The sequence below is a fragment of the Vespula vulgaris genome, chromosome 5, assembly GCF_905475345.1.
Source record: "Vespula vulgaris chromosome 5, iyVesVulg1.1, whole genome shotgun sequence".
Classification (NCBI taxonomy): Eukaryota; Metazoa; Arthropoda; class Insecta; order Hymenoptera; family Vespidae; genus Vespula; species Vespula vulgaris.
Window position 1 is genome coordinate 7,420,967 of NC_066590.1, and position 25,986 is coordinate 7,446,952.

The 25,986-nt window shown below is 33.7% G+C and overlaps 1 protein-coding gene across 2 annotated transcripts in view; it reads left to right on the forward strand.

Moving 5' to 3' along the window:
* The window catches only part of LOC127064086 (protein eva-1), a 237,577-nt gene that overhangs the window by 32,523 nt on the left and 179,068 nt on the right, over positions 1–25,986 (forward strand). For both annotated transcript variants that reach the window (XM_050994628.1, XM_050994632.1), the window contains exon 3: positions 15,091–15,290. The gene's annotated coding sequence lies outside the window, so the exon portion shown is untranslated. The remainder of the gene's footprint in view (positions 1–15,090; positions 15,291–25,986) is intronic.

Here is a 25,986-nt window from a genome sequence, read left to right on the forward strand (position 1 = left end):
TAAAGTTCGTCTTCGTAACGATAGCGAAACGAAAGTTTCTTAAGAAAAGGAATACGATTATTCTCTTCTTTCTTCTTTGGTTCCAACCGGTACGTGAAACATTCGATAGATCGTTCTTTGCTATTTTCCGCGATAAAGATAAGAAGTCGAATTGTCGGAATTAGAATTCAATGTAAATAAAGTAAAAAACGATTAAGAAAAATTTCGATAGTTTGGTAGAATTTTGATCGCAACGATCTTTGCATTCATGATGACGAGAAGAAATTTTATTATTTAAAAAAAAAATGATTTTACGTACACATGTATATATATGTGTGTATGTATGTATGTATGTATGTAAATATATTAGCGAAAAGTTCAGTCGATATACAATATATCATCGAAATTTCGTTCTCGATTCGAGTTTTCCTTCGATGTATTTTTTTTTCTTTTTTTTTTCTTTCTTCCAAGATCTCATAATACGTGGGAAGTTCGTGCAAAATCGATCGATCGATCGAATAACTCGTAAATCAGTTCACTTTTCGTTGGGAGTTGCTTCGGGCAAACTTTTTCTCTCTCTTTCTCTCTCTCTCTCTCTTCATCTCTTCTTGTTGTCATAGCGAGAATCTTTGTTCTATTAGTTTTTGTCCAAGAGAAAAAGTGAATTACGGAGGTAGACTGCGCACGTTTCGAAATATTTCGATTGCAGGTGTTACGGCAAAATTCGAATTCGTTTCGAACTAATATTTGGATTTCAAGGTGAAATAAATCGTGATGCATATAAGACGAACGATAAGAAATATGATATTGACTTTAATCTATATACACATTCTCGTTTCTCTTTTGGAGTTAGTAAAAAGAAAAGTTGTAATAATATAAAAGTAAAGTTATAGTTAAAGTATAAAGGAAGAACAGGAAATAATAAGAAAAGACAAAAATAAAATAAGTATTAAAAAGCAACATCTTGACCAACACTCTTCGTATTAAATTGAAACAGCCGTGGAAGGAGAATAAAGAGAGAAGAGAAATAATAAAAAAGAAAATGAAAAATAAAAGAGAACGAACTTGAGAGCAAGAGAAAAAGAGAAAGAGAGAGAGAGAGAAACTTATATATATTCGAAATTATTATTGCATTGGAATTTAAAAGAGCCAAATATTGAGCATTTGTTTTTAAAGTATCCACTGAACTTGTTGGTAGTTTAACAATACCATTCTAGGTCAAGATCATTTCAGAATATACACGGTCTATTCTGCGTCAGATGTTTCTATAGTGGCAGGATAGCCGGTGATATCACACAGTAGCCATTATTACCATTGTCATTATAGCTCTGGTCGGCGAACAATCATCTAAAACCAATATTGTACTTTGACTTCCTGTACTGGCATGTTGCTCCTGGTCCATTTGTTGCTCACGAATTTCTAGTTAGCCCCGTGAGATCCTGAATAATATATAAAGGAGAGGAGAAAGAGAAGAGTTATTGTTTTACCAATGCGCGTAAATTCTTCTTCTTTTTTTTGTTTGTTTGTTTTTTATTTGTTTGTTCGTTTACAAATTGCGACAATAAAATAATAAGAAATAATAATGTCTAGTGCAGTAACGATATATGATATTAAATATATAAATGATAGCGCTTGATATATTACGTTATTAATTATTATAATTCATAAATATAATAATAGTTTATGATAATATATGTATAATATACATAGTAATATTTTTATTTTATTTTATTATAATATATTACAAATATATTAAATTGTTATCAAGGAATAATACGTATCATTATAAAATTTAGTTTAGCGCTTTATTAACATTTGTTTGTACGCTTTGTTTGATTTGTTGAAACGACTACGTACCTTATTACGTAGCATATTTGTCTATCAAACAAGACAAGGAGATGTTTAAACGTTTTTCATCTCTCTCTTTCTCTCTCTCTCTCTCTCTCTCATTTCTCAACTATTCGAATAAACTTGTATAGCGTACAAAAGGTGTAGGATATAAAGCCGGTTGGTAAACAGATAAAAAAAAAGAAAAAAGAGGAAGAAGAAGAATAAAGATAATCGCTATCAGTCGATCATCAAATGCGGCTATTTGCTCGCGGTTTTCGATCTGCACGTGGAATTCCACATAAAATCGTATAATAAAATCTCGGCATTTATCGATCTCTTTTTTTTCCGATTCTCGTTGTCGAATTACGTTTTTCTGTTCTTTTTTTTTTTTTGTTTCTTTTTCTTTATCTTTTCTCCTTCCTGTTTGTAACTCATAATGTTATTTCGAAACGAATGCGTTTAGTAATCTCTTTGATAGGATATTAATGATGACAATGAAGATAATAACGATGATAATAACAACGCTTTATCCGGGAATTGGTCAAATGCATTATACACTCATATATATATATATATATCCGTGCAATGTAAATGCTCTATTATTATCAATAAACATATTATATCATACAGAATGCCGGTAATTAATTATGAAACGCTTTATTCCTTGTGATTTATCAAAATTTGAGAAAATTCTTTGAAGGTTTATACGACAGGAAACATTACAGATTTATCAAAAAATATCTCTCATAACTATATCAATTCTTATGAAATTTTATCCGTTTATCGAAATTATTTGCTTGTTAAATTTATCGAATAAGTAAAGTAAGAGAAAATGAAAAATGCATCAAGATATTATCCTATATTTGTTTTTCAAATAGAAAAATAGAAAAATGTTTGGAAACGATAACGCACCATCAGCTTAGGATAGTTTCAATAATCTCGAGAAATAACATGTATGCGTATGTATGTGTTTATAAGTGTATGTATATTTACCTAGACGATATATACAAATACGTTCTCTTGGGAAACGTATCACGAGACTCCTCTTCCTAATCAGCGTATCAAAGCGAATAAATTAATGTATCGTGTCGTGAAGCCTCAATGCTATGAGCGCACGTGTTCACGTTTGTACGATATTCCCACTAAAAGCGCATAGAGCGGATTTGGTTCCGGTGAGCTTTAGAGAATGCATCTGATTTACTACAACGCCTATTGCAAATCAGTCCTCGTGTATTTCTCGAACAAACACATCATCAATTTGTTACATGGGAAAATATTTTCCCTTTTTTGTGATGGTGTTTTAATTGAAAAAAAAGAAAAGTACTAGTACAAAATTATTCTTATCATTATATGTCAATCGATCGAAGTTTTGATAAATGTTAAATTTTAATATATACATATATATATATATTATATATAATACATGCATATATAATATATTTTTGATGGTCAATATTTCATTTGAAAATATCGAAAAAAAGTGAAGAGAATTTTTCTACATTTAAAGTCCTCGTAAAAAAATATATATATATATATAGTTTTTTATAATTAAATGTCATAACAAGATACGACCGTAAGATGATTATTTATAAATCACTTAACTTGGAACGATTCATTTATCTTAAATCTCGATCGTTACTTTTAACAACGGATCAACGACTCGAAACCACGTAACATTTGACAATATGTGTTTCGTTTCAGATTACAAACGTTTTTCCAATTGTTACGCGTTCGTTTCGAGAGAAATCCAAATGATGCATCGATTGGATCGGAATTTGACGTTGAAATCCAGTTACAAGGAGCATTTCGATGGCTTCGATACGAGTTTTAAATCACACACTGACTCTCAAAGCTCGTGGCTTCGACTATCGTTAAAACGGGATTATAGGAAAGTACGATTTTAATCGATAGATGAACAAACAAACGAATGAACGAACGAACTAACGAATGTTACAATATTTGGCTCTACCATTCTCTAATTTTCTTTCTTTTTCTTTTCCTTCATTTCCTTTTTCTTTCTTTTTCTCTCGTTTTATTCCAAGCGATACAAAAGATAAGAACGAAAGAATATTCTAAATGTTTTCCCTGTTGAAATTCGTTAGCAAATCGTGCGTGCCATTGGTCGATGCGTTCGGCAAACAAAATTAAAGGAATTTAAACGTGAAAATTTACCGATCGAAAAATACCACGGTCTCGCAGTGGTTGTCTCAATGGCAGATGATTTAGTAGAATTTGCGTAGCACTCGAATCGTCGTCCGCGAATTACTTTCGTAAAAGAAGACGTTCTCCACGCGAAGGAGAAAATTTCAGGGTAAAAGCTTCTACGTACGCGTAATTCTCGTCTGGTCGAACGTTAACTATATTGGATCCTTTCCAATCTTTGGAGAATCGAACTCTCGCTCGAAGTCGTGTTCGTAAGCGCGAAACGAAGCTAGAACGTCGCTGGTTGATCGTAAAAACGGTAGAGGAGAAAGAGGAGAAAGAGAAGAAGGAGAAGAAGAAGGAGAAGGAGGAGGAGAAGGAGGAGGAGAAGGAGGTAGAAAAGAAAAGCTTGAGATTGTACCGAGCCAGACGTTCTCTCTTTTTCTCTCTCTTTCTATCTTTCTTTTTCTTTTTCTATTTCTTTATCTGTTTCTTTTATTTGCTCCCTTAGTCTCGTATTTGTTTTAATATCGTATTCGTCATCCATTTTTTTTCTCTCCGAGTAACAATTTTTCTCTTAATTAACGAAATGAACTTTCTAAGCGTTCGTAAAGCTGATATTTTTTTTGTACACCCTCTCCTCTCTCTTCCTCTCTTTTTCTTTATCTTCTACACAATCTTTTTCAGTAAAATTTCTCAGGAGGAATAATAATAAAGAGAGAAAAAAAAAGCAGATTAGGAAAAGAAGATCGTGAAAGATTCTTTTAAAAACGCGAGAGATAAAAGATACTTGTTTCTAGGATATATTTGTATATATCGAGATGTCATTATTTTATGATTTTATCATTTCTTTGCGTTAACACGGTCTTTTCTTTCTAAATTGGATCTTCAATGCTCGTATGACGAATCATTTTTCATTCGCTCACATCGCATTTCATCTTGTCTTTCCACAAGTTTCGAGTCTCACAACTCTGTGATGTCGTTTAAGCGAACAAAACTTGTTGCTCATTTTCGTGAGTGTATATATATAATAGATACAGGGAGTATGTGTATACACAGGTTGTCCTACCTAATTGGATCATCTTTCCTCCGAGATTTTAACTTTATAAGAAAATATCATCCGAAGATATTAAATTTAAATTAAAGAAGAAAATTTTGACGAAACATTGTTACATCAATCGTATTAGTAATCTTCCGATTTAAATATTTTCTTTTTCCTCTTTTAACATCAAAAGTATTATTATTTTAGCGATATTCAAAGGGATCACGTTTGAACGAAATACAGCCATATATATATATATATATATATAAAGTGATCAAGCAAAATTTTTTGATTAATTAGTCATTAGTTATCGCATGAAACGGAGAGGAACGTTAAGCAGATTTACCTTTATTCATCGGTTTATCCTTATCGCGTTTAATGAAAAATGAAACGGCGAACGAGAGCTATGTAAAATACAATGAGAGAAAAACGAAATTAGCTCTGTGTCTGATCGAACGATTATTATTGCTTCGAATATTTGTATTTACGTTAGAAACAAAACGTCGGGATATAAAGATTGGAAATGTAATTAGTTCCGCGTATGCGTACGTACGTATGTTCGTTTAAGATTTCGTAGAAAAATAATGTAACCTTTTCCAACGATAATTCGAATTTCATTGAAATTTTCTAACGCACGTTTTGCTATGCCATTTTTATTCCTATTACGTACTTCCTACTCCGGGCGAAAAAAAAAAAAAAAAATAAAAAAGAAAAAGAAAAAGAAAGAAAAAAGAAAGGAATAACAAAAAATTGTAGAGTCCCGCTTTAAATAAAAAAGAATAGAGAAGAATGAAAGCAGTGCTATGCAGTAGTGGGTTGGTTGGTTGGTCGGTCGGTTGGTCGGTTGGTCGGTTGGTTGGTTGGTTGGTTGTCTGGTTGGCTGGCTAGCTGGCTTGCTGGCTGGCTAGCTAGCTAGCTGGTTACCGGTAGAATTAAAATTTATTCCCTTTCGTAATTTCGCACGGCTGGGCCAAAATTTCAAATCGTATATTATAGTCGGCGTATAAAGTATTTGTGAAAAAGGATTCACCGGTGCGTTTTCAATTTTGCAGGAGTTCCGATGCGAGTAATAATCGGCCAGTAAGTAAAGCAACTCTTTCCGGTCTCGTTAAACGTTTATTTATCAATCGGCTTTTTACTTATTATTATATCATCGATGCTCATGTATAGACAGTCAAACACATGTATCCACGGGCATCTACTATACTGTAGAATAAACACACATACGTACACACAGAGACCGTCACAGGTAGAAAATGGAAATCCGCATTCAGACAAAGCTCCTAACGAATGGTCCGTTCTCGCTAATGAGATTAAAATCACCTATCCTCTCCGTTTTCCTCTTATAGAATCATACGAATGATAACGTTCCTCTCGTTGCTCGTAAAAGGGCACAAACGGTGTAAACGTAGTTATTAATATTCGTATCTATATCGTGGTATCTTCGCTAATGAACGAGGAGAAATCCTATTAGGATTAAAAGCACGTATTTCCGGTTCGTCTACGATATCTGCTGCTTGCTGCCGTATTATGCAAGATCATATGATTTTGTAAATTATACCTCCCTAGGTTCTACAATGAAACATAGTAATCTTCTTACGTGGCCACAATTAATGTCCGATTGTTTATCCATACAAAGCGTGAAACGTTAACATTCATATACGTATATATATGTATATATATATTTATCACGTTAGATGTATTATAACAAGTGGTCCTAATCGATTATATTTTAATATCATTTTCAATATCTCTCTCAGTTTCTTTTCGTTCGAGTTTATGAAAAAGATTTAGGAGGATTCTTTTGTTATTTTTCAAATACATTTTGATTTCCCTTGAGTTCTTTCGAACGTCGTCCTTTCGAAACGAAGAATCAGTTTCAACAATTTCTCAATCGTAGTTTTATTTGAAAAAGAACAAAGAAGAAGAAGAAACTGAGCCACGAGATTTGGTGCGACGCATTTCATACGCAAATAAAGTTCTATAATTACCGTTCGGATAATTAACAGAAACGTTCATTTTGTATTCATCTACGAAATCTATTTTTAACGGAGTGATAGAGACAGAGAAGTAGGAGTGAAAAGAAGGGAGAGAGTCGATCGATCAATTGTTTAATTGTCTTTAAAAAATCTCGATGGTTCGAGTTAACATAAAATAAAATGAAAGATCTCGAATGTCTATTACGATGAGTAGGTAGGGTCTAGGTCTAAATTTAATTTATCAATTAATCGTTGAGATCTATCATAAATTTTTCAAACGCTTTACAATAGTTTCTATTGATGTAAAACCTATAAAAAAGTACAGGATTATTTCTTAGACGGTTATAAACGATATCTCAATGGTGCTATACAACAAATAAAGTGACTTTTTCGAGCAAACTCTACACACACACACACATATATATATGTACGTATATATAAAAGTTTACAAGCTAAATCCATTTATTGTCATTAATAAAAAGAAATATTATATAGTTGATAGTAATGAAGTACGTAAATAAGCAAACAAGTAAGTAAATAAGTATACTTTAACTCGACGATTTGAAATCTTTTATAGTTTATATTAAATTTTTACGATTCTCTCGTAACAAGTAGAATAATGTATCCCAATGTTTAATATGTTCCATCGATATAATCTACTTTCTTTACCACCACCCCCAACCCTTTTTCAACCCCATCAAATCCTATCGTGGCTCAGGCGGATTTCGTTGCTGGGTTGGATTGTTTTATTATATCCAATGTCGTATCGAAATATTGGAAACAATAGTGAAGAATGGACAAGACGCATGGGTTTTTCCGTAGTACTCTCTCTTCTACCACAAACATCGAACCTTTTTTACGAGCGATACACACAATCGATATTCGATCAAGCGTGCTCTTTCGTTTTACAATAGAGAGAAAGAGAGAGAGAGAGAGAGAGAGAGAGAGAGAGAAAAGATATCAGCCTGTTACTGCAGGTGTCATAAAGGAATACGTGCCCGTAAAAGGTGTTACTTTCTTTCTCTCTCAAATCTTCCTTCTTTCTGTTCGATTTCTTTTTTTTTCTTCTTTTTTACTTTTTCCTTCTTTTCTTAAACCAACCAGGAGGCATTACGATGCTCGACATGAGTCTAATATCTTTCAGTTTACTGGTATGACTTTAATCGTCGTTCATGTATTTTTCTCACTTTATTTGAACGAAGGAACGTGATAAGAACTATATAGGTATAGGTGTACTCACCTACACGATTTTCTACCTCCCTTAGGTAAGACTCGAAGACTAGTGTTCTTCTTTTCTTCTTTTTTTCTTTTTTTTTTTTTTTCTTTTTCTTTTTCTTTTACGTAGCTGTAGTTTTCTCTTGCTCATTAATAACGAGAGATTAATGTTCATTATCGAGCTTGAAAAATTATTAACCGAGATGGGGGTCGTCTTTCGAATAATAAAAAAAAAAAAAGAGAGAGAGAGAGAAAGAAAGAAAGAAAAGGCAAAACAAAATAATATCTCTATTGTTTTGCTTCTCTTAATGAGAAGCGATCGGATCTTAATTAAGTTAATCAAATACAATTTGCGAGGAAGCTGAATCGTTTTTATTAAAAATTTAGAACCGATCGAACATTTACCAATGTAAATTCAATTCAATTTCGCGATTACGAAGTAGAATTGTTTGTACGATTAAAAAAATCATCGTGTTACGTACGTTATGGGAGGGAAAGAAAACCAGAAAGAGGAAAGAAACGTTTCTCTCGAAAAAATTGGAAAATTTGAAATTCTTGGGAAAGAATCTTGGAAACTTTTTTTTTGAACAGATATTTTTTTGAAAGAGAAAACCGATTGCATTCTACGGAAGTCAAATAAAAAAAAAAAGGAAACGCAAGTAAACGAAACACAGACCGCAAGCAATCTCATGATCATCAATTGTTGGTTGTTATTGCAGCGAAATGTTTGTTGATTTTCCGTGGTACCGCCGGACAATTTATCCAATTCATGGCGGAAGGTAGGTTCTTGGTGCATACTAGCTAGCTACCACGATATTACTTGCCCGAAGGATCATCGAGCCGTAACAGAGAACACGCGGTATCGCACGCGTGTTTCTTGCATTATGATCGTAACGATAACTCGAGCGAAAGCGTAAACGGCTGGGTTGCGGTTAAATTTGCTTTTTCACGTAACGCTACTCCGAACAATATTTTTCTTCCAACAAACGAAAATGGCTTCTCCCTTGTTTTAAACTTTAAAAAATTTCTTTCTTTATTATTCCCTTCTTTGCATCAATATTTCTTCCTTTTTCTTTGTTTCTTTCTTTCTTTCTTTCTTTTTTTTTTATTATTTTAGAAAATCTATTCAGAAATCTATTTTTTCTCTCTTTTCTTTCTTTTCTTTTTGTTTTTTAAGAATTTTTTAAGATAAGAATCCGTAGAATCTCGACAGGACTTATCTGCATATATTTCGTTATTCCTTTTTTCTTTCTTTCTTTCTTTTTCCTCTTTTTTTTTTTTTTGGTCGACCTTCTGTTTGCTTTTTCCTCTTTTTTAGGGAGAGAAATCTTCTCGACGGATATCAACAATGTAAACAAAATATCTAAAAAGCAATAAGGGTAGCAATGGGTTTCGAAAAATATTTGATAAGAGTGCAAAGTCCAGCGCGTTATTAGATCTTTACATTTTACTAGACAGGGTTTAAAGGTCGTACAACGTGCCTCGTACATTTCCGTTATTATTCTCAAAGCGGATTTGGGGTAGTAATAGAACGCAAAATGGAACTTTCACGGGGGGTTTAAAATGTGATCGTTCGGGGAAGATACGTTAATTAAATTATAATTATTTTCTTCGATCGATTAATTCATTTATTATACATTGTTTCATTATTATTTACATTATAATTAATTATATTTTATTATTCGTTACGAAAATTGAAATATTCGATTCTTGAGACATTTGCAGATGTCGGTATAATTAAAATAAAATCGATCGAAACGTTTTATTAATTTCAATTTTCGTAGAAAAACAATTTCAAGATATTTCTAAAACGAGACGAGATAATCGTGATTATAAGAGATTAAAAAGGCGCACGACGATCCCTGGGAGAAATATTTAAGAGAAAAATATAAGAGGAGAAATAAAAGAAGATATTATCCACCGTCCAGAATCGACTTTATCCCCGTTCGTGTGTTACCTCTTTCAATGAAAAATCGACGTCCATGAAAATCGTAGCTAATTGGCAGGTCGTACGTCATCGTGAGAGGGAAAGAGGAAGAATAATTGAGAGTTTTCTCTCTCTCTCTCTCTCTCTCTCTCTTTTTCTCTCTCTCGAATTAAGAAGCAGTCAAGCACGGAAGAAAATATGCGCTCGAGTGAAATCGGAGCTTTTCTCCTTCATAGTTTTCCTTCTCGTAATTCCTCTTCTTACCTTATCTTCGTCGTCGACATCGTCATCGTCATCGTCATCTCATCATCGTCATCATCATCGTCATCGTCGTCGTCATCGTCGTCGTCGTCTAGGTTCGCGTTCTTGCTCAACATTCCTCGATAATTCATTGTTCTAGGCTAGGCTTTGTTGTTTACATCCTCGTCGAAACCAGCTCGATTTTACGTGTCTAGAAATCTAATCGTGCACACTCTCGGCATTTGCTCTCGCTTATTCCTACTCTCTCTCTCTTACACAAGTGTTATGCAGTTGTATTGTCAGGGATTTAATCGTATCGGCTCGTATTTCCATGATTTCGGTTTATCCAACTTTAATAGGAAATAACGAGAATATCGTGAGTTCTAACGTAACTGCGTGGCACACTATCAGCGTATAGTATTTTATGCGATTAAAGTTCGAGCGATTAGAGAGAGGGCAAGTTTTGTGATTGTCGTGTATATATATAGGACATACGCACACACATACACGTATACATACTATCTACTTCCTGTTTATAGATGCAACGTGCATATATACCTTGAATATGTTTCATAATGTATATACGTAGATAAATAGAAACTATTGTAGTTTGGAACGGGGAACAAAACGTAACGTAAAAAGTTTATGCGTTATGTACGGAACAATGCTATGATATAAATTCGTTTTCGAGTTACAATCTCTCTTTCGTATTTCAATAATTCATTCGAAGATTTCAGATCTCGTGCCATGATTTTCGCTCATCTCTATGCATTAACACGTGTTGTTTGGATTATAAGTTATGTATTCAGTTCCCATATTTAATGAAGCTGAAATATTTGTATACCGAAATAGTGTTATTAATGTTATAATCTTTATTTACGAAAGAGCTGATCGGTGCAATTTCATGAAAGTTAAAAAAATCTAAAATAATACGTATTTATCAACGTTTTTCATCTTGTCCGAATAGTTAATCATTCATTCTTTTTTCCTCTCTTTTTTTCTCTCTTTTTTCCTTTTCCTCTTTTTTTAATTCCAATACCAACGATTTAACTGTAAAATCTCATAAATTAAGAAATTACTTCGTATATTTATAAAGGCTGTTTGCGCGTCACGTAGATTTACCTTAATTTACGACGCTAATGTAAGTGTAGAGTATTCTCTCTTTATCTCTCTCTCTCTCTGTCTCTCTCTCTCTCTCTAGCTCTAGCTCTTGGATTAAGACCGATAAAGCTCTTTGAGAGCCACTATCAAGGGATTCAAACGACTTGTCGTCGAGTCTAGCATAAGGTAGATTTTGACTGGCTAGCAATTTGCCTCTTTGCACGATGGCTCACGTAGCGACTATGTGAGAGAAAGATGAGAGAGAGAGAGAGAGAGAGACACATAGAAACAGAGAGAGAGAGACAGAGAGACAGAGAATAAACGTTCGCTTGGTGCATCAAATGCACCTGCACAGACTCATCTTCCTCGCGATGTGCATAGCAAGCGCGACTCGGACATTCCGATAACCTGGTATTATTATACCGTATAGAGCTTCTCACGATGAAGAGAGTGGAGGGTAACAGAGAGAGAGAGAGAGAGAGAGAGAGGAGGGGGGAGAGAAACAGAGAAACAGAGCGAGCATAACATAAAGGAGGGACTCTAATGCGATACAATTCACAGAGTGCGCCGACCTATACCTCCCTTCTGTCCATTATCGCGAACGCGTTTCGGAACGCCATTGTTCGCTTCGTCGTTGAGATTGTCGTTCGATTTGTTGGAAATATTGAAAAAAAAAAAAAAATAAAAAGTAAAGGAAAGAAGAAAGAGAGAGAGAGGGGAGAAGATATCGACTCCACTACCGACAAATCGATAGATCGAACGAGCAGCGCTTTCTCGTCTTCTTCGAGATATCCTCTTCTTCGTTTATCTCTCGGAATTTTGTTTCCAACGAGAAAAAGAAAAGTAAATCCAAATCTCGGATAGCAAATGACATTAATAAATAAAATTACTTCTTTTTTGTTTCTTTTTCTTCTTTTTTTTTCTTCTGTTTCTTTTCTTTTCTTTTTTTTTCATTTCGAAAGCTTTTAATCGCCGTTGTATTGTACGCGTCCAGTGTTAATACGTTCGTGTTTCGCGGCCTCTTATTTTCCCGGCATCGTTTTTTCGAGAGAACGAGAAAGAGTGGAGGAGAGAGAGAGAGAAAGAGAGAGAATGAGATAGATAAATAGAGAGAAAGAGAGAGAAAGAGTGTATGAAAGAAAGAGTAAGAGGTGAAACGTTCCAGACCAATTTTGCACCCGAGCAGAGTGCCACCTTCGGTCGTTTACGTTAGTGTCAAGCACAGAACGGAACGAGACACGCGCTCCTTTACACGCGTGTTACTGACCTTAGAAGATTCTATTTCGGTTCTACGCTCGTATAAACTGCTCTCGAAAGCCACTTCAAAATTCTCGCAGGCATATACCTACGTACGTACGTACATACGTATGTATATATGTATGTATGAATGTATGCATGTATGTAGTACTTATGTACAAGTTGTTTGAACGTTCGTATGCGACGCAAGAAGCCTTTTGTTTTACGAATGAAATTTTCCTCTTTCTTTGTATATGTGGACAGCAGAAAAAGAGAGAGAGAGATAGAAAGAAAAGAAGGAATATTTATTGTATGGTAGCAAATTTTTCGTGAATAATCTTAAATATTTTCTTTGATATTATATTTCTCTCTCTCTCTCTCTCTCTCTCTCTCTCTCTCTCTCTCTCTCTCTGTCTTTCTCAATATATATATATATATGTCTATATATGATACAATATATACATATATGTGTTTGTATGTATATACATATATATCTTACTCGCAAGCTTTTCATCTTTGTCCAAATCATAATTCACTGGCAAACGTTAACCTACTTCCACTTTCTTCTTTCCAAGCGAATGGTCGACGGTGTCTCATTTCTAGCGAATCCGCTCGTGAAAACTTTAGTTCGGCGACGACGATCGTTTGCGGTAGGAATCTAAGCGTCGGGCAAGCTAAGAAAGAGAAAGAGAGATGAACTTCTCAAGCCGACATAATCGAGCCAACGTCGGTCCAAGGTTTTTCACGGTTATAAAATATCGTTTAACGAAATCTTCCGAAGAATTACGACGGGATTTAATGTATTAGCTGTGATAGTAAACGACACTTAAGATAATAAAAAGAAAGGAAGAGAGAAAAAGAAAGATATATATATATTTTTTTTTATTTTTTTTAATGTCCGTTTTATATTCGACCCTTCCGTAAATATAATTTCTTTATTCGAACATGGCTTTTCTCTCTCCTTTGGGTACTATTAGTTAGAAAAACTTTAAACAATGAATAAGCGTTGGCAGTTTTCACATAGCCTACTGTTGTCCATAAATGTTAAAGAGTTAAGACCTTCGAGATTACATGCCAACGAAATTTACGCGACTACAGTTGGTAACGTTATTCGACGATGTACCAACTTGTAGAAATGAAATTAACTAATGAAAGAGGCTTGAAAAAGAAGACGATAAGGATGGATATAAAGTCGTAACTTTAATCGATAAACCGTCGGTGTATCGTTCCTAGTTTTCGATAGAAGGGAATTCAATCAATTTTCGATTATCACCCGCATGTCTCGATTAAGTAGTCGTAATACTCTGGGACCAACCCATTCCGTAGCCAATTGCTATTGGATTTTAAAGTGTTATCGAATTAGTTCCCGTGTATTCCTGTGGGATGTTGTATCCTATACATTTATAAATCCATTGGTCCTATATATTAAAATGTATAATCTTCATCAAAAGTTTGAAAACTCTTGATCAGATATGTATATATATATCTCGTAGAAATTTTTTAAGTTTCGTTTCGGATACGGATTTTCTTAAATAGAACGTTACGATAATGAACAATTGGAAATTCGTATCTATTATTTGATTTTATATATAAATACTATATATATATGTATATCCTTATAGGTAATTTAAAGCAATAAAAAGATATAGGAAAAAAAAAAGAAAAATATCCTCGAAACTTTTAACGTTGATCGTTCCGAGTTCTTCCGGTATCTTCACTAATCATCAAGATGGATGTAATAGGTAGCATGACTCATCCCCTATACCATATATCGTGGAAAGGAGGGACTCTTAATGGTTTTTAATAAACGATCAGACCGAATCTCGTCTCTTCCATAACGAGATCGTTAATATCGGAAAGTTAGGAAGACGACGAAAATCCATACCGGTATATCCCGTAAATCATAGAATTTTCTATCGATTCGATATCATGAAATTGATAGAAGGAAAACTTTCAAGTCCCAAAGGTTTCTTATTCGACGATTTCCGTTAGTAAGTCTCTTTCCAACTGTCCTTTACCAACCCTTTCTACTTCTATCCTCGACCATCTTTTCATTTCTTCCTCGATCATCAAATTTTCCGAAGAAAATTGCGAAATATGATTTTAAATTAGAAATGTTAAAACGAAACTATCACAACGAAAAGACTCGAATGCATTTTTCTTTTTTTTTAAACGATTAATATAATTAACGATATTTAAACGATATATTAAAATTATTTAATATAACATTGAATTTAAACGATACGTCACAAACATTATAAGATACGCGAGTACTTTTTCTTTATTATTATTATTGACGAAACAATAACAAACGTTATCGTGCGAAATGTTATCGCGTTTAACGATACACTAGTTTTTGCTCTACTTCTTTCCTCGTTTCTCTTTTTTTCTTTTTCTAGGAATAAACACTCGAGAGGTTGAAGAAAACAAACAAGCCGGATTTTGACTTTGTCGTCTGTGTCCTTTTCTCCTTTCACACTACCTTGGAAACTTTCTAAGTTCGACTCGTAAACACGATTTCCGCAGTCATCATTCAGTAGGCAGCAAAGAAGGAGGAGACAAACGAGAGGAAATAAGTTTAAGGACATAGTCGAGGATGGTAAGTGAAAATTCGTTGACACGAAGTTAAAGTTTTGAAGACACTTGACTTCTATTCGATATTAAAATCGTCCTTTTCGTTTCATTTCTATTTATGGAAATACAACGATAATTTTGAATTCTGATTTTCCTCTTTGCATACATTCGTATATATATATATCTATACACTTCCTAAAATGTTTCGTCAAACTTTCGAAATGTGTTTTAGTAACTCTGAAAAAGATATATTGTTTCGTGTGAATCTAGATTTAAGAGTTTTCGTATCTTCTTCGTATTTTCTTCGTTTCTATAAATCAGAACAAATGTTAATTAAGTTTTCTTTGAAACCATTCTCGAGAGGAAAAAATTCAGGAAACCTCATCGAGTAAGGATCTCCCTTATCTTGATTAAGATACCATTGACGAAGATAGTCCTTGACAATGTGATTAAAATTAGAGAGAAGGATAGCATTATGCATGAATCACGTTTAAAAACTTATTTAGAACGATATATTATTTAACGTAATACTTAACTGAAAGTTTTTTTTTTTTTTTAGAAATTTTCTGATAGTTCCTATCACTCGGAAATGCTCCAATTATTCGACTGAGTTGTTAGTTCAAGTCAATTGAAACGCGTTCTAATTCGAACAAGAAACCATTCCGAATTTAGGTTCATATAAACTTACTTTTTCCTAAGAGTTAATAGAACACATTCCCAAAGTTTGGTCAAACGTTTTGGAAACATCCTGTATATATATATATATATGTATATATACACACACACGCATCATATACACACACACACACACACATATATATATAAAACTATGTAGGAACTTCTCGACAATGTAATTAGCATTTTTATTGGCCCATGCGTATCACGAGACTCGTTCATTCCTTCAGGGTATATAGACACAGACACATACACACACATATACGATACACATACCATTCGGGAACAGCTTCCTCGTCTCTCACTGGACACAAGAAACTTTTAAATGACTTCGTTCGTCGCATTTTCCCCATATGATAATATCGTCCTCAACTCGGATAACGTCAATCAAGAATATTATACTCCCGTTCTTCTTTTTCTGTTTTCTTTTCTTTTCTTTTCTTTTTGCTTTCTTTACTTTTTTGAGAAGAACATCCTCGTTTCTCTTCGTGCTTTCGAATTCATGCTTTTTCGAACTTTATCGATATTTTTTTTTTTTACGTTTTATCGTTCGTTTCGTTAAAAATAAAAAGAAGAAAAGAAGAAGAAAGAGAAGAAAGAAGAAGAAGAAAATAAAACAAAGTTAGCAATCGTACTAACGATTAATCACTTCTACGAAATCGAAAATTTCTTTTATAGAATTTCATCGAGCGTGAACAAATATATCATATTAATGTGGATATGAAACCATAAAAGGGAAAGGTTTGATTTTCTAAAGTTAATTTAGATTCGATAAATATTACTAATGAAGTTGTTCTACGTTTGATTCTCATTATCTAATTTTCCTTTCTCTCTTTCTTTTTTTTTCGATCTAACATCCTACGAAATTGTTTATTATATAAGTTTTTTATCGATTGGTAGAAATGGATCTCTCTTTGCTCTCTCATTCGCATCGACGAATAATAAAACGAATGTAAACATATTCAACCGTTCGTTTTTGGTCTCGTTTTATCGGAACGTACTGAAAAATACAATTTCGTTGGAATTCTCTTTCTTTTCTGGCATTTCCGGTTTTACGATAGATTCACCCCGATTTCTTATTTTCTTTTTGCGGTATATAATTTGAATTCTTGTTATTCTCGCGAACTACTTCGATAACATTCTTCGAAAGAAAATGCGCAAGAGAGAAAGAGAGAAAGAAAAAAAAAAAGTAGGGAAGGAGAAAGAAAGAGGAAGGAAGATGAGTCTTTGCACTGCATTTTCCTTTTTAACTTCTCAACTCGAGTCCTTCCATTATTTTTCGGACATATAATTTTTCTAACGTGAGTTAGAGTAGAGCGAATCGCGAGCTTTCCGGGACGATAACTCGACGCTCATAAAATTTGATGGTCAGTCTCTTGAAAATCTTCCGTGTTCGTGACCGTGGAAGAAATGAAAAATAGAGATGAAAAGAAAGATAATGGAAGAAATGCTCGATTCACCTAACAAAGAATGTTTTCCTTTATTATCATTATTAAGTAATATCTAAAAATGAATTATATATAATATTTTTCGAGTTATATACAAACAAATATATATATATATATATATATATATATATATAAAAATATATATTTATCTGCGTTGTATTCATATAAATTTATCACGTTAATTCGTATAAATAATTGTGCAATGAAAATTTGTAGGGTATTAATAAGACCGACTATTCTTTTTTTCTTTTTTCAAATTTTTTTTTTCTTTTTATCCTTTTTCTATTTCGATTTTGTTTTTACTCATATCGTAAGGATTATCGTCGGGATTATAGTCGGTAGAATTTAAAACCTTTTCATTCTGATAGATTCATTCGCAGGGTTTATTCTCTTGGCACGCCAGTGTGCATGCTCGAAGCTCGAATTCGGTAAATGCGAACGCTCCTCTTCCTCTCTCCCTCCCCTTCTCCCTCCTCCTCTTTCTCCCCTCTCCTCTATGTCAGCAGAATAGATAATATATGAATAGTGCCTCCGGTTATGTTGATCATCTCGGAGAAATTGCATTACGTATTCGGTCGCATTCTTTGGAAAATTGCTTTGAACGTGTATCGCGGTGGATATTATCGATGGAACCTCATTACGGCTACCTTCTGAAACCGCCTGGCAAACTCTAGTCGATCGAGAGTAAATTATATCGCTAAATTCAAAGACGATACGCCGAAACTTTCTATAGTTCTTACCATTCGACCAAATTTTTTTCTTTCCTCCCTTAAAAATATTTAACACTTTTAAAAATATTTATCGATATCTTATTTATTTTCCTTTTAAACTATTCATCACAAATTTAAATGAGCGTATCCTCCTTAAAGAGAGGATAAGAAAAAAAAAAAAAAAAAAGATAAAAGAAAAATGGCGAAGGTAGTAGATTATACTTACTATGTCTCGTTTGAAGAAATCATCGATAAAATTCTTTTACCGAATGAAAGTAAAGAAGGAAAAAGAAAGAAAAAGCAAATAAACGGAGAGCAACCCTACGAAAATACTTTCAATCGTTTGAACGTCTTTTCCTGATTATTTCCTCCTCCCCCAAAAAAAAAAAGAAAAAAAGAAAAAGAAAAAGAACAAAAAAAAAAGAAGAAGATAAAGAACAAAATTAAAGGAAACTAAATAAACAGAAAAAGAGATGTAACATCAAATAGATAACGAAATAATTGATTTCGCCGAAACATTGTAATATTCTTGACGTATAAACACTTACCCATCATTCATCTATCTACTTTTATCGTTCCAATGAATGACCAAAGAAAAAAAAGGAGAAAAAAAATAACACACTAGTATTACATCGCGTTATAAAGTAGATTAAATTTATTGCGATATATCTACCGAGTTTACGTTGCCAAGGAAAGAGCAACATCGTCAAGATAAGACGGTCGAGAAATTTTTCCCAAGATACAGGGTCTCGCACCTTCCTTTGATCCTCGCGACGTTCGCCTGGTTTCTGACGTTCTGACGATCGACGTGGCGTGAACTCGTGGGCGGACAAAATTGGACGAGGTCAAAGGGGAACTTAAGAGGGTGTGAGTTAGAGAGAGAGATAGAGACAGACAGAGAGAGAGAGAGAGAGAGAGAGAGAGAGAGAGAGAGAATATCACGATGGTAAGAAGCTTAGAGAGCAACATGGCGAAGAGAAGGAAGGGGCAAAGAGAAGCAAAGGAATTTTGGAGCCTTACGGAAACGTCGTTCTCTGTATGTGTCTATGTACGTTGCCTCGAGTTTACAAATATACAACATGGTTGCATAGCTCGAGAAACCTTCCGTTCTCTCTCTCGTTTCTCACCGAACGTAGTTCGACCTGCCGTGAGCACACCTCCTTAGGCTAGTTATCGCTCGAATTAAAGCGAGAACCACTACACTCGTACGTTTCTATGTAGATAAGTATGTACGTATATACGTATGTAGGTATGTATATACGTACGTACGTATGTATGTAGGTATGTATGTATACGTTTCTACGTTTTCATGCTTTACTTTAGCCTCTGGACCGTGATAAGAAGAACGTTCGATATATTCCGCGCAAACATTCGAGATAATTAAAGGCTTTACTTTATCCTTCTTCGTAATTCGATGTAGTTATCTTTTTCTTTATTTTTGAATTATTTTTTCTTTGTAACGTTCTATTTTAATATATATATATATATATATATATATATATATATATATATATTTTTAGGAAAAAATTTTGATAGTAAAAGAATAATGGAAGATATTCTTTTTCAAGATAGTTTAGAAAAAGTTTAAAAAACAAATAGTAGAATAGTCGTACGTCATGGAAAACTCCTACGTCAAACTAAAGTCAGACGGGAGAGATACGAATTTATTTTTAGTATTTTTATTACTCTATTGTTTATCAAATCTATCTGATGGTAGTTTTACATCCATATCATATTTACATATATATATATATATATATATATATATATATACATATACATATAAATGTAGACAGATATCTATCGTATATATAATAATAGTACGTGATACACAGAAGTTATAGGAAGAAGTTAATTCTCGTCAGCGCAGCGGCAGCGAAATCTCACATCGATCGGTAGTTTCTCTCTTAGTAGAGCTAAATGGAGATATGCTAGCTTGAAAGGGTACCTAGGAAGTTTCGAGGACGTCGATCTCGCCAATGCACTTTGCGCATAGTAGGTACGTACAACGTACATAGTTCGACTTGCGGTCTACGTACGAAATTTACGCCCAGAGAGGAAAGTAAATCGCGTAAAGCGTTGTGCGATCGGTGAATGAGAAAGATCAAGAAAAATTTCTAATATCATTTTCAATGGATCTTATCGATAGCATGTGAGACAACAACAATCATTTTAAAATCATTTTCATATTCGTTTTCTCGTTATATTCTTCGTCTTTGTCTTTTTCTTTCTTCTTTTCTTTTTTTTTTCGTTGCTTCTTCTTTCATTTCTTTTTCTAATTTCTCAAAAACGAGAAAGATGAAATTTATCAATCATTTCGTATCTTCATTGTTCCGTTAAAACATAAAAGGTTCGTTCATGAATTCGTTATTACACGGGAAATTGGAGTGCGAAGGAAAGCCGTAAGCGATATTAACGATTCCTCTTCGCTTACTCGTTACTTTCTCTCAACCCTTTCTTTTTCCTAATTACGCCCGAATGAATCCTAAACAGCTTGCATCAAACCTTACTCCGACTCGCTTATTAACGAGCCTCACCTCCTTCCTTCGAACTTTCTTATTCGAAGTTTATCTTTCATCGTCGATTTATCGTGGCTTACTCGAATCTTTCGTTCATTTCGATAGAAGAGAATTAGAAAATGTTAAAATCCGGAAAGAGAATCTATAAGTCTTGTATTAATTTAAAAAATATTTTGATTACGAACGTTGTTACTATAACATTGATTTAATAAAAAGAAACGAGCATAATAATGTAAAATTAATGAATTCATTTTCATTTCATTATCAATATCATTAACAAGGATAATCTTCGAAACTCTTACGAATAACGAATATTTCGATATTATTTATTATTTATTATATTACTCTTGCAAAAAGAATGGAAATGATTATTAACGTTAATGTGATAATTATAGGATCGTCGATGATGAAATTAAATTGAATTAAATTATATTAAATTAAAAGAAAAAGAGAAAGAGATAGAGGGAGAAAAGAAATAAATGAGAATTGTAAAAATTTATTCGAACTCTATTTACGATATTAATTTTCTATTCGTAGAAATAGTCAAGAAGTTTCTCGAAAAGCACGGTCAAGATTTAAGGTTCGGTCGCAGGACTTACTTGGTAGTAGTGCAACAGTGATTCATAATAAAAGGGACTAGGAACGTGTAACGGTGTTAGTGAGAACGAACGGTTGTTCGCGCGCGCGAACTTACGCGCCTTTGTTACGAACGACCGTGGGTTCATTTATACGCCACGAAGCTTTCCACACGAAATTATTTATAATATGAGAAGAGAAGAAGAGAGAGAGAGAGAGAGAGAGAGAGAGAGAGAGAGAGAGAGAAATGTAGGGAATGGCAGTAGTTAACGAGAACGCCACCCTCGCAAAGCAAAATTTTCGTGATACACCGTCGAGAAATGTTTTGTAATTAACGATCGTGAATAAAAACTGACGTTCGATTGTTTATCTCGATTAATTATTTCTTGCAAATAATTTACATTTATTTTAGATATTTTTCTTTGTCCAATGAAAAGCAACGAAAATGTAATTCTTTTAATTTTCGAATTTTCTCCTTTTTTACATAATTCTTTTTTCCTTTTCTTTTTCTGTTTGTTTGTTTTTTTTTGTTTTTGTTTTTGTTCTTTTTTGTTCTTTCTTTTTTTTTCGTTATAATTTCCTCTAGGGTAATTAATACAAATACTAATATTAATTAATATTTATTATATATTATATAAATATGTAATTGTGAATTTTTGTATATACGTACGTGCATATAAAATTTTGATTAATAAATTGGATGTATATGTGTGATCGAAAACAGCGCATATGCGATAGTATCGCGAATTTAATTTCATTATCGGAAAAATTATATATATATATATATTTTCTTTTTTTCTTTTTATCGAGTAAAATTAATTAATAATACGAATGTATGTTTGTAGAAATAAATCGATATATAATACTAGCGAAAGAAAAAGAAAAATAATAAAATTAAATTCGTATCATTCTGTCCGCCTGAGTTAGGTTGACTCGTTAACAAGTTACAGGAGTGACTGAGCCCTTTTAATGATAGAGTCAATCGTATGAAATCACACTCGAGAGGCGAATCACATTTCTCGATCGATTTTCGACTCGACTTTCATCCAAAAGGCGAGTATCAGATGACGATGTTTGCCGCGTGTGAGAATCCTATTTCTAGAGGCGACATGAGAGAATTCGGTAGAGATACTGTCTCTCTCTCTCTCTCTCTCTCTCTCTCTCTCTCTCTCTCTCTCTCTCTCTCTCTCTCTCTCTCTCTCTCTCTCTCTCTCTCTCCGTGTGGGTATGGATGTGGGTGTTTGCGTATAGATATTTGTATGCGTGTAATTCAAAGATAGTTGCTATGTTTTGTCGATTTTCATCAACTATAAGGAAGACTCGTCCATTCTTCTTAGTTTCATATTCTCGTTATTATGATCGAGCTGACACGAACGAATATACTTTCTCTCTGTTTTTCTTTTTTGGAAGATACGTAGATGTAGCTTCTCTCTTTCTCTCTCCGAGTTGACTTGTATCGACTATATATACGAACGCACTCGTTTCCTTCCTTTTTCGTTGTTTGGTTATAGCTACGTTTCGATATCTTTCCACCTGATCGAGTGCGAAATTTAGCGAACTAAGTAAGAAACTTTACTCGTATATAGAACTCAGGGGATAGTATATCTATATGTAGCTATAGGATGTGTGTGTGTACGGATGGTGGATGTGTGCATTGCTTGTGCGCAATGGAAAGGGAAGTGTTTTAGGAAACGGTAGACGATAAAGATGAAAAATGCATGGAAGTAGCTGACGAGCGAGCATCGGTCCAAATCCAATATCTGTCCGATGTGCCCGGCTTGCTTTTCTCGAAGAAAAGGCATTTTCTCGTTTATCGGCTCAGATGAAAATGCGGCTTTTATTCCTAATTCGTCGTTTATCGTTCGTCTTTCATCAAGAGAATGATTCTCTCCTTAGTATACAAAATCTAATATATCAACCGTTTATTACGAGATTGGCTTAGGTCCATTTCATTTTCCCTTGAAAATTCTTCAAAAATGAAACTATCACGTAATATCGTAACTGTTATAAACGTTGACTTGAACTTTCTCTCTTTTTTCTTTTTTTTTTTTTTTAATTAGAACTTGGACTATTTTGAAAAGAAGCGAATGAAATACGAAATTAATAAGAGATATTTATCTTTCATTGATATCGATAAAAAAAGTGCCAGAACTCTTTTACAATTGCTTAATAAATCATGCGTTATTAACGATCGTTTGTACAATATCGAGAAGCCATAATAGTTAATTATCGATCGTGATTTAATCTTAAATAGCTTTTCTTCTTCTTCTTCTTCTTCTTCTTCTTCTTCCTAGTTTCTTTTTTCTTGTCTTATTCAGTAGCACGAACTATTATACGAAGAAGAGGAGAAAGCAAGGGATATAATCGAGAGAACGTTATCAAAGAAGTAAACATTGCGTTCGCTATGGATGCATCTACAAAATGAAGCTGTCGCTTCCGACGTATAGAAGATAAATGACTAGACACACTTGGTTATATGCTTTCACGTCGTATATACGGTTGGATGTGTTACACTTAAAGGAATGTACGATGTTACTTTCGGTCAAAGAGAACATTCGTGAAGCGAGGAAAATTTTTAAGAGTGAGAAAGAGAGAGAGAGAAAGAGAAAGAAAGAAAGAAAGAAAGAGAGAGTTCTCTATCGAGAACTCCCGCATGCTTTGGATATTATTGGCCGAGGTCATCCATCCATCCATCCATCCATCAGGAAGAAAGAAAGGAAGGAAGGAAGGAAGGAAGGAAGGAAGGAAGGAAGGCAGAACGATATATCTCAATCAACGAGAAAGTTCATTAGCCGATTTAGTCCGATAAATCTATCCTTCTTGCTTGGTCCTGGTCGCTTTATTACGTGCGGGTGGGCGTATCATAATGGTTAGCTTCTCGGCGTCTAATCGGTCTGATCGGGATGATAAAGGCGAAGTCGTACATCTTACCTTTGACCAACTCGATCGATATTGAAATGCCTGCCCTTTCCCATAATCCACTGGCCATTGTAAAGGGCCATTCGCCTCTACGATTATTTCTTATTCTATACGATACGTTCTTGTTATAGATCATCATCATCAGTAATTAGTTTGTTTAACTTGTATAATATATCTCTGAGATCATGTTATTTTATTACGGTAATATTTAGTTATCACAGAGAACTCGATTTGATAGGTTTAATAAAATGTACAAATTCTTTTTCCATTTTAATCATCGTCCAACCGATTCGCTGACGTAAGAGTACCGATAAGAGGATTGACTCGTAACGAACGTTCGTTAGCGAATGTCCATGATGCGAATACGACTACCAGTGGTGCAATAAGTTCGTTTAATTCCACTTGGCGCGAAGTCACGATCGGGATAGCCCTCTACCTTCGAACTCCGTAAGTACTCGAAGAAAGTCGAGTCGCCCATTCCCTTAGGGCGTAAGTAATGAGTGCTAGAAAGCAGGCTTTAGGACTGCTTTCTTTATCGAGAGAAAGAATGAAAGAAAAGGGAAAGAAATGGGAAAAGAATAAAGAGAGGAGTAATGAGAGAAAGAGTAAAAAAAAAAAAATAGAAAAAAGAAATTAAAAAATTAAAAAGCGAAGGACGACCACAAGGGTGAGAGGATATGAGCAATGCTGAGTTCGTGCTTGCAAGTTTCTAATCAACGTTTATTACCAAGAGCTTGTTGGCGTGTCAGTTTTATGAAGTTATCTCGATGATTCCATTTTTGTTTTCTTTTTTCTTTCTTTCTTTTAAATGAACTTTTAATTTGGTAGAATGATCATTCTGAAAAAAAAAAAAATTCGTTCCGAATTTATTTTTCTTCCTTTCTTTTTTTTTCCTTTTTTTTTTTTTATAAGTAAAAAAAACGAACTTTTTCAACGAGCGTATGCATGTATGTTGTGTGAGTAGATGTAATAAAAAAAAGAGAGAGAAAGATTACACACGTCCTTCTGCAATTATCTCGAACTTATTCCACTTAAATTCAGAATGAACGATCGAATTTATTATTCCGATAAATTTTCATTTGATCCATATTCTGTACTCTTTATTACTGATCTTTATCTTTATTATCGAAGAATAAAATATTGTACGTAAGATTGATTTTCATGGGTCTACGATGTAGAATAAGAAATATAGAAAGGAAAGGATAAATAAGGGAAGTGAAAAAGGAATTAAAAAAATACAGGTTCGACCTTTTTAGATCGATCGGTTCTCTAAGTCGAGAAACGTGTTTTTTAAGAACGTAAAAAAAGACAACCCCGTACTCTTCAAATCTATTTTCACATCCCATGGAGAATCGTATGCATGTGAGGATCGAAAAGAAGATAGAAATATATATATATATATACATATATATATAAAAAAAAGAACAAAAAAAAAGAAGAGAGAGATAAAAAGAGAGATAGAAAGAGAAACCAGAAAGAAAAAACATCCCACCGTAATCGCGTCGATCGTCACGGTTTTAATTTCTCCCTCCATATATTTTAACCATCCCTGATGCATCCTGTTTTACGAAGACGAAGAACCGATGTCTCTGGCTTTCCCGTAGGGCAAAGATGAATTTCAGTAAGCAGAAAGAAAAAGAATAAGAAGAGAGTGTGAGAGAGAATAAGAGGAACATGTATTACAATTCTGGATCTAAAAATATATTCGTCTTCTTTCTTTCTGCTTCGTACTGCTATATACGTGTGTCGTTTCGAAAACACTGTGTCCTCTCGTATAAAAATTGTAAAACATTTCCAGAATATATAAGATTGATTTCGAATAGAAAATTTAAATCAAATATAATCTAGAAGGATAAACGAAATTCGATATTTTT